The sequence below is a fragment of the Panthera uncia genome, chromosome B1, assembly GCF_023721935.1.
Source record: "Panthera uncia isolate 11264 chromosome B1, Puncia_PCG_1.0, whole genome shotgun sequence".
Taxonomy (NCBI): domain Eukaryota; kingdom Metazoa; phylum Chordata; class Mammalia; order Carnivora; family Felidae; genus Panthera; species Panthera uncia.
In genome coordinates this window covers 6,394,015-6,403,399 of record NC_064811.1, presented here as the reverse complement: position 1 = coordinate 6,403,399, position 9,385 = coordinate 6,394,015, and the positions used below count along the sequence as shown (strand labels likewise).

At 49.9% G+C, this 9,385-nt stretch overlaps 1 long non-coding RNA gene across 1 annotated transcript; it reads left to right on the top strand.

Annotated features, from left to right (window-relative positions):
* Nucleotides 1-5,928: 5,928 nt before the first annotated feature.
* Nucleotides 5,929-6,657, top strand: LOC125922624 (uncharacterized). Its single transcript, XR_007457713.1, has 2 exons — nt 5,929-6,223; nt 6,338-6,657. It is a non-coding gene; the product is annotated as an uncharacterized LOC125922624 (long non-coding RNA).
* The last annotated feature ends 2,728 nt before the right edge of the window (nt 6,658-9,385 follow it).

Below are 9,385 nucleotides of genomic sequence, written 5' to 3'. Positions count from 1 at the left end.
GGGAAATGACACAAATTTCTCATTGGTCAGCTAAATGATAAATCCGAATGACCAGTCTTTAATCTGATTCACAATGAATATTGCTGATAGAAATCATCAATAAATAACAAAACCCGCGATCGCACAATTAAATGGTAAATTGCTAAAAAATAACTCCCGCCCCCCCAGACAGAAAACACAGTGGCAGGAGATATGGATAAAATTTGATACGGAGAAAAGAAGCTGGTCAATAAATCACATCTTCACTGTGAAGGTTTCCAAGAAAATAGTCGATTCAATAAAAATAAATTTAGCCAGATTAAAACAAGAAAATGGAAAGTCATGCTGTAAATGGCTTCCTCGCACCAAAGAGAAAAATGATCAATGAATTTAATCTGTTCAGTGCATTTTACTCTAGCAAGCACTTGCTAGGGGAAAATTTGTCGATGTTGATAGACTTACGGCTAAAGTGTTTGTTTCCAGGGGCGCCTGGGTGGCTCAGTCGGTTAAGCGTCTGACTTGGGCTCAGGTCATGATCTCACGGTTCATGGGTTTGAGCCCTGTGTCCAGCTCTGTGCTGACAGCTTGGAGCCTGGAGCCTGGAGCCTGCTTCGGATTCTGTGTCTCCCTCTCCCTCTGCCCCTCCCCCTGCCCATGCTCTGTCTCCCTCTCTGTCTCTCTTTCTCTCTCAAAAATCAATACGCATTAAAAAATTATAAGGAGATAAATAAAATGTTTGTTTCCAAGGGACAAAATGTCTACTCACCTTTGCTCTTTTGCAAATGCTCTTTCTTCTTCCTGCGTTGCTTTTCCCCACCCCTTTCACCTGCTCTCCTGTCACAAGCCTTTCAAAGGCTCCTCTAAGGACTACCTTAGCTACAAGGTATTTCCTGCTGTTCCACCAGACGGGAACTCACGCTCTTGAATTCCCTCTGTACTTTCTCTCACTCTCTTGTGGCCCAGAGGATGGCCTCTCAACCTGTGTCACACTTATCGGACTTCATCCTCCCTTCTCCCCCCACCACTGCTCCCCCTGCCACCGGGGCTCTACCGTATCCAGCCCCCCTGGCAATCCTGGGGCCCAGCTCCCAACCCCAGCACCCAGCAGCTAATGAGCCAATTACAGAGGAATGCCCGGGGGCGGAAGTGATCACTTGCATAGCCACGTGAGTTCATGTCCACGAGCCACCTTTCCTACAGAGGTCTGCCTCTTAGATGGGCAGTAAAGTCACTGATCTTCCATGAAAAGGCCCCTGAACTGTGACAGCGGGTGGGGTAGATGTGGCTGGGCACTCAGGATCCATCTCAGAGGCTGGAACTCCGGCCTCCAATGTGACACACGTTCCACTGAGGAGCCTGGTCACCCCCATCCGTGTTATTCCTCCCCACCCCGTGCCTCTGGGTGAACCAGCCCCTATGCTCGTTAGAACCCCGGGCCAGGCTCACTGGAGAAAGGCATGGATGGGGGGGGGGGGGGGGGGATGGGAATGGTCTGGGAACAACCACAGGTGACAATGTTGGGGTCTGGAGAATGATCTTAATAACCTCAGACAGTTGTCATAGCTGTTCAAGAAAAAGATAGGGATTGATTGATGTCTCTGGATGGGATATCTGGGGGTCCTCCCCTGGCCCCCAGTACTCAGGCCTAAGGGAGAATGAGCCGCGTGGCCACGAGAGTGTTTAGTGGGGGAGAGTACTGCCCAGGTCTGAATCTCAGGTCCACCATATTTGCTGTGTGACCTTGGACAAGTCACTGGACCTCTCCATTCCTCGATTTTGTCATTTGTAAAGTGGTGGTGTTCACTGTACCCACCTCCTGGCTCTTTGTAGACATTAAATGAGTTAATGTTTATAAAATGTTTAGGATGTAGCAAGCATCCAATGAACTGTTATCTGGGGCCTCCCCCCAGGGTGCTCTTTGGCGCCCCGGAGGTCCTCTGCGGGCACAGAGCACGAGCATGCCTGCCCTTGAGGGGGGGACGTGCCTGGGAACCAGGGCCCTGCGCTCCGACCAGACCAACCAGAGCAACGCGTCCCTCACCACATTCTGGATTGTGAACCTTTCCCTGTTGTCTGGCGGATCAGGACCCAAGCTTTCGTCCCTCCTGCTTGTTTGCAAAGGCATTTCCTGAGGGTCCCTCAACTCAGCCATCACAAAAATTCTTCCCGCTCTCAGGGAGAAAACTTGGACACATGCTGAGTCCCCAAGACCAAGGGAAGCAAAACAAAAGAGGAGCTCTTACAAACTGAAAGTGACTTGAAATAGAAGGGGCGTTGGCGAGGGGCCAGAGGGGTCTCTGAACCCTCCAACAGGAGAACCCGGGACTGCAGAGAACCATTCTCCTCGGGGTTCTAGCCTGGGCTTTGGGTGGTGGTGACCCAAGTTCCCGGCCGCGCCTCCAGCAGGGACAGTGAAGGATCGTCACAGCCTCAGGCTGCATGCGGACTGAAGCTCACACCCAGAAGCCCCTTGGCACAGTGCCTGGTGCAAATCCAGCACTCAGACTGTCTTGGGGGTGGAGGTCCCAGACCCATACCTCTGGTCCTCATCCCCACACCCACCCGGACAGCCCTATGCACCTTCGCATGCGTCCAGCGCTGAATCCAAAAGCCTCATCGCCCCTCACCGCCCCCGCCACCAGATTCCCTTCCTCCCAGACCCCTGAGGGCTCCACAGGCCATGGCATCGGGTCACGGACGCAGAGACTGTGATGCTAACCCACCTTTAATTCCGGCACAGAATAGGCGATCCATACGTCTCTGGAGCTTGTAGGGTTTGTTTTGTTAGATTTGCGATTTATTATCATCCCATTCTTACCATGTGGGGTAGGGGCCAGCCAGACAGAGCCGGGCGTGAACAGTGGGACCTCTTAGCTGTGTGACCCGGGGCGAGGAGCAGGACCTCTCTGAACCTCGGCAGTCTTCAGCTGTGCAGTGGGAAGGAGCTGACCTACTCACAAGCGCGGTGAGACCTCTCTGTACAAATCCTCCCATGGCATCTGGTAAGAAGTAACTTCTGGTAAATGAGGCTTTTTTTTTTTTTTTACATTCATAACGACCCTGAGATGTAAGCATGATGGTTGTCATTATTTGAGATGAGGAAACCAAACTCAGATGTCAAATCATTTACTTAAAATCCCACACCTGGGACTTGAACCCAACTCTCCCACTTCCCCGTCTGCTGCTCATTCTTTGTTGCCTGAAATGTCCCAATGATTCTACCAGAGTGAGGGAGGGGGCCGGGGAGGGGACAGGAAGTTGCTGACATTCTTTATTTCCTTGTTGTAGCGGCCTCCCTCCCTGCAGGAGATTTCAGTATTGAAGACCCAGCCCCTTTGAGTTTGTCCTCAACTCATTTTTAAAGTCCTCTTTTCTTCTTTGACCATGGCTTCCTGCCACTTTGCTCAGAAAAGTCTGCTGTCTTCCATGAAATACCAAAACAAACAGAAAAACAAGTCTTTGAACTGCTGTTTCGCCCCCTCCTGAGAGCTAACTTTGTCAGTTGTAAATTACCATTCTCCACACTTCTTTTGATCAGAATTAATCAGGGTCCAGAAACCCCCTGGGCATCTGTATTTAATCCACAAACAAGTCAACAATGTTCCATCCTAACAGGGGATATTGTAGGAAAAGAATAAATCTCAACTTATTTGGCATGGAAAGAACAGTTGGCCGTGAACTTTTTTGCACTCGTGATTTCCTTCGGAGAAAGATTTTCCCGGGACGGGGAGTGTCCTCTGTCCCCCACGGAAGGAGCACACAGGCTGCGGAAGGAGCAGTGATCCAGGGCTTGGAGACCTGGATTCTAGATCAGGGTCTAGTTCTTATGACCTTGCTGGGCTTCTTAGACAAGTGCCTCAACCTCTCTGGGCCTCAATTTCCACATGGGCACAAGGAAGGAGGTGAACAAAATGAGTGCTGAAGCCTCCAGCCAGCTTTCAAATTTGCTTAAAGAACATTAAAAATTGCTAAACAAAAGAAATGATAGTGGCCATTTCTGTTCAGAAAACAATGTTCTCTGGGTCTCCCTGGGCCCAGCATTGTTTTAATATCCCACAAATGGGACACATGGGTCCCCAGGCCCCAAACTGGGAAACGTCAAAATGGCATCTCCCCAACAGTGCCAAAGCAAAAGTCTGGTGACTCTGCCCCCACTTGTGAGTGGGGATGCTCCTGGTTCCTTTGAGTCCTTCCCCAAAGTGGCCTAGAGCCCCTGAGGGGGTTCCATATGAGCTCAGGAACATTCTCTTCTTAGCTCTCCCCTGGTCTCAACCATTCTTCTCCTCATCAAGCTTGACATTGTTGTCCTGTTTCTTCCTGTCTTAGGTGTGGCCAAGTTTGATTTACTGTTAGTCCACTCCATCCGTGTCCCGGATCTTGGCCCCTGAACTCCTGGTTTCTGCACTACCCTAAACATGGAGCGTAGGACTCCTGCCTGGATACGGAGAGGCCCGGCCCTGTGCTCTCTGGTCTTGCAGATACACAGAGCTGAGAGTTTTCAAATTCTCACTGTGTGCATGGCCCTCCATTCTGCATGCATCATATCACATAACCCTGCCAGTGAACTACAAGGTAAGTCCCATTATTATTCTCTTTTTAATATGCCACAAAGAAATAAAGAAAAAGAGAAAGAAAGAAAGAAAGAAAGAAAGAAAGAAAGAAAAAGAAAGAAAGGAGAAAGAAAGAGAAAGGAAGAAGGAAGAAGAAAGAGAGAGAAAGAAAAAGAAAGAAAGAAAGAGAAAGAAAAAGAGAAAGAAAGAGAAAGAAAGAAGGAGAAAGAAAGAGAAAGGAAGAAAGAAAAAGAAAGAAAGAAAGAAAGAAAGGGAGAAAGAAAGAAAGAAAGAAAGAAAGAAAGAAAGAAACCCTTGGCAGGTAGCTTAATCTCTCTACTTCTAGCTCTCATGAACTAACAGGTTAGTGAGTCAGAATTTGAATGGGGCTGATGATTTTAAAATATGTCCACAAGGCATCAGAATCAACCCCTGGGACTTAATGGATGTACATAGCGAGGTATAGAAATATATATGTAGATACTTCTGGATATGTGCATATACACAGATGAATATATGTGTGCGTATATCTACCCAGATCTATTTCCCAGCTCTGTCCTTTGAGGGGACCTAGAAACAAACGACCTGAGTAGCAATAACACCCTAGTGCCCAGATCTTGATTTCTAAATACCATTCTCTGCTAAAAGGAACCAAAACTCCTCGAAGAAACGGCTGATTCCAGAGCTCACACGGGAAATACACAAGATGAGTCTGGAGTGTCTTGGGCCAAAAAAAAAAAAAAAAAAAAAAGCAAAGTGCCCAAAGAATAATGACAGCATATCAAAAGGACACAGACGCCAATTCGAAAGTGCTCCCACTTGGCCAAATCTGAGACAATGTCAACCTCACAATAAATGTGAAGAGGAAAGGATTATAACCCATTATAAAAACTGGGAACTCAAGAGTCTACACAGGTATAAATAAAAAAAATAATAATAAATGCCCTCCCTTACAGTAAAAAACCAGCAATAAAACAATGATGGAATTTTTTAAGTTTCTTTATTTATTTTTGAGAGAGAGCGTGAGCAGGGGAGGGGCGCAGAGAGAGAGAGAGAGAATATCCCGAGCAGGCTCTGTGCCGTCTGCACAGAGCCCGATGTGGGGCTCAGACTCGTGAAACCGTGAGATCATGACCTGAGCGGAAACCGAGAGTCGGATGCTTCACTGACTAAGCCACCCAGGCGCCCCAGTGATGGAATTTTTTTTAAACACGCCGTCTGGCCAGCACAATTGATTCGGGGAAGGGTGATTAGTAGATGCCAAAACCAAGGGGTGAAAGTTTGAGGAAGAATCCTGGGGTGTTTTTGGAACCTCAAAGTATCTCTGCGGAGGACGCCTATCAAGTATCTTCATTACAAGTACCAAGTAACCTTAGTAACTTTGTAGGGGGCTCTGCCAGAGCGCCGCGATCAAGACTGACATCGCCAGTAACGGGCATCAACGGCGTGTGCCCCCGACGCGACGCTCTGAGAGGGTCACAGCCTTGCCTCTGTGGCGTCCCTGCCCAGAGCGCACGTCAGAATCTACGCAGCAGGAAACGCGGCCTCCTGGAGGCCCTTTGCTAGTTACAAAAGAGCGTCCGGGGGTGCCGTACTTCCTCCCACTTCCTGTGGGGACGTGCAGGCCTTTGATCAGCCCCCAACGCGAGGACCAGCACCCCGCAATGGGCAACACCACCCGGACTTGCTGCTGCGTAAGCACCTACCTACTTAGCGGAAGCACCGAAGACGGGTCTGCGCGTGCGCGCTCGCGCTTGCGCGCCTCCGAGGCGGAAACAGACACGTACTGAGCACCGACTCCACCCCAGACGCTATTCTAGGCCAAGAGGACGGCGCGGCCAAGACAGAATGGATCTCAGCTCTTGTGGCCTTCGCTTCTAGGATGATGTAGCTCTCCACGAGCTGGGAACCTCCAAGTCCACTCAGAATGTATCGAGCCGTGGAGTTCTTTGAACAAGGAGAAAGAAGAGGAAAAAGAAGGAAACAAACAACTTCGGTATCATGCACTCTCATTTCATCCCGACCCAAACCCCTGGGCCTAATGTACCCATTCCTCAGATAAAGAAACTGACGCTACGAGAGGGGCCCGAATGCAGACAACTAATAAATGTAGGAACTACAGTCTGAACTCGGTTCTGCGGAGCCTCAAGCCTGGGCAGTGTAACTCTGTGTGTCCGGTGCAGGCACCTGGAGTCCGCCAGCCCGGGTCAGGGCCTCTCAGGGCAGGATAATTGTTTGTGGCGGAGGCTGTGCGTGCACCGTAAGCTGTTGAGCCGTGACCTCTACCCGCGAGAAGGCAGGAGCACCCCACAGGCAGGTATGACACCCAAAAGTGTCTCCCGACATGGCCAAGTGTCCCCTGGGAAACAAAGTCACCCCGGCCGAGAACCACTGGCCTGGGTTTAAATACTGACCCCGCAACTTAGTGGTCGCGTGACCTTGGATGAGCAACGTCACCTGTCTCTGCCTCAGTGTCCTCACCGGGAAGATGGACAGAAAACAGCACGTGAGGTTAGCGTGAGGACCAAACAGATTCAGGAAAGCGCTTGGCCGTCCACGTAAGGGCTCAGGACGCGGCTCTTTCTCCCGCTGCCCTCTGCCACCTCCCCTCCTCAAACGCAAAGCAGTGTTCAGAGCAGGTGCGCGGTGGAGGCTGGCTTACGGGTGGATATAGGACAGTGTCCGGTAACCAGCTAGTAGCAAATGGGCGAGGAGTCGTCTGATCCCAGCGTTAGCGCCTCTGCAGACTGGGGACGCCCTGACAGCCCTTCTCACCACCGCAGCGAACACGAAAGCCTCCATGGCCAGACTGCCTAGGTCAGGTCCAGCTCAGCCAGTCAGGGGCTGTGTGACCCTGGGCTCGTTATTTAGCTTCCTGATGCCTTCCTTTCCTCGCCTGTAAATGGGGGTGACGAAGGTCCTGCCCCGCCGGGGGGTGAGTGTGAATTAGCATGTGCGTGGTGCCCAGCGCAGGACGCACCCCCGTAGCGCCTGCTGTTGTCGCCTATTCCCGTTCTCGGCGGGAACCACCCACAGGGCTCCAGCCGCACTGACCTCCTCGCTCTCCTCCCGGCTGCCGTGCGTGGCCCCGTTTCCAGACGTCCCTCTGCCAGGAGCACCCTTCGGCCTAGACCTTAGCCTCGCCCCGACCCTTCTTCTTCGTCTGGGCCTCTCTGCATTGGGCCTCTCCTTTTTTTTTTTTTTTTTTTTTAGAGAGGGCGAGGGCGAGTCGGGGAGGGGAGCAGAGGGAGAGAGGATCCCAACCAGGCTCCATGCGGAGACCAACGCGGGGCGGAGTCCGATGCGGGGCTCAGTTCCACTGTGTCCCTCCTACTGAAACACAAGTTCAAGACACCAGAGCGTTTGATCGGTGACTGGATTCCCAGGACAGTGCCCAGCACATAGTAGGTGGAAATAATCACAAGAAATGATTCGAGACACTTTGCAGAAGGGACTTTCAAAGTCCCCACATAACCCATTTTTCCTAACACACAAATGGTTTGAACTGGGACATAGAATGTTTGCCCCATGCACACGCACGCACACGCACACACACACACACACACACACACACAAACTTGCTTGCAACAACGGTTCCTTTCAAATAGATTAGCTACCCTTTAGAGACTTCCAGACCAATAAGGGTCTCTCAAACTGCGTTCCCCGCCACTGTGGTCTCCAGAGAGAAGGGAATAAGGAATTGAGCCAAACGAGGATCACAAGGTCAAAGACATCGGGAAGCAGGGCCAAATTCTCTCCACGCTGCACAGAAAAGCCCTAAGAAGCCTTGTAGAGGAAACAGATACTGTAGCCGGGTTTTCTGAGCTTACTGCACCCAAGACCCCGTCCATGACATCTGCATCCTGGAAAACAACTTGGGAAACAGTGTGCTAGCATAGGGGTTTCAACTTACAGAAAGTACGGCCCAGAGAGGTTACTTGCCTCACCCAAGGTCACACAGCCACCTTCCGAATCCGAGAGCAGGGCACTTCCCGTGGCCCCCAGTGTTTCCCTAATGGTGCACGTAGCCTTCAGTTCACACGAGGTCAAAAATTGAACACAGACTGCAGATTCTGAATCCAGTTTGACTCAATCATACATGCAAATTAAGGTACCAAAGTGGACTTGGTTTCAATCTCACCGTTCCAGAAGTGTTCATTCAACAAATATTTATGAAGCATCATGTGCCAAGCACTGCACCTCGTGCAGCAAACAAGACGTGGTTGGGTTCAGCAGACCGGCAATAAAATTATCCCTAAAGAGACCAAAATGGATTGAACTGTCCTTGATAAGCCTGCTTCAAGGTAGGGACTTGTAAGAAATTACACATTCAGATTTCATTTGCTTCCGTGAACAATGCTCGCCTTTCGATCTAGCGGTACGAACAGGCTCTCAACTGGAATGCTTCTGGAATAAAACGCTCCCCTTTTCTGTGCAGGCTGCAGAGAGGAACAAAAAGACTGGGATGCGTTGGGCTCTTTTTTGTTGTGGAATACTTCAGCCAATAGATTTTCCCATTTCAAGTTCATTCAGATATCATCCCTGGCTCCTACATTTTCGTGGAAACGCGTGCCCTCATTTCCCATCGTCTACAAGTGAAAATGTCTATTTAAAACAGAGGTTTGTTTTTTAAAGCATGTCCGCTCACACATTTCAAAGCCTTCCAGAAATGTTGATCAAGAGCCACGTAACTCTAAAACCCTGTAGGTTTGAGATTGAGAAAGATAAAGCTATTATTCTGCATGATCTTTTCAATGAACTGATATGCCAACATCTGCCTAGGAACCGGGAGAATTATTTCACGTTATTTTTAAAAAGAAGATTCCAAATGAGAAAACACTATTAGAATTTCAGGC